Source organism: Periplaneta americana, chromosome 12 (genome assembly GCF_040183065.1).
Source record: "Periplaneta americana isolate PAMFEO1 chromosome 12, P.americana_PAMFEO1_priV1, whole genome shotgun sequence".
In the NCBI taxonomy this organism is placed as follows: Eukaryota; Metazoa; Arthropoda; class Insecta; order Blattodea; family Blattidae; genus Periplaneta; species Periplaneta americana.
The window spans coordinates 140,828,382-140,829,154 of record NC_091128.1 but is presented as its reverse complement, the minus strand read 5'-3'; positions in this window follow the sequence as shown (position 1 = coordinate 140,829,154).

Genomic DNA, 773 nt, shown 5'->3' with positions numbered 1-773 from the left:
ACATGCCATGAAGGCACTTGGAGGGCATGATGGTAGAGCCCCATGCTTTCCATGACCTCGGCACTAGAATGAGGTGGTGTGGTCGGCACCACGCTCTGACCGCCTTTTACCCCCGGGAAAGACCCGGTACTCAATTTTATAGGAGGCTGAGTGAACCTCGGGGCCGCTCTGAAAGTTTGGCAACAAGAAAAAAATCCTGTCACCACCTGGGATCGAACCCCGGACCTTCCAGTCCGTAGCCAGCTGCTCTACCAACTGAGCTACCCGGCCGCCTTTTATCTATTATATATCTGTAATATTAAAAATAGGCCGGGGTGATCTCTTTAAGTTGCACAGGTTTCCGATGCTGATCTAGGTTGCAAGGGCTCCGGGCTCTGGATTCGGGATCGTCACTAGATGATGGGACCTTACATGCAGGGCTCAGGAAGGATGGCCCGCTTGTCAGCATCGGATTCACGAATGTTACCCGGACCATCCGTCGGACTTAAGGACGTGGAATGAGCCTAAACGCCCTAAGTGCAAGACTCCATCACGGATCCAGACCTCGTGATTGATTTATTTATTTAACCTGTCTGTCTGTCTGTCTGTCTGTCTGTCTGTCTGTCTGTCTATCTATCTATCTATCTATCTACCTACCTACCTACCTACCTACCTACCTACCTACCTACCTACCTACCTACCTACCTACCTACCTACCTACCTACCTATCTATCTATCTATCTATCTATCTATCTATCTATCTATCTATCTATCTATCTATCTATCTATCTACC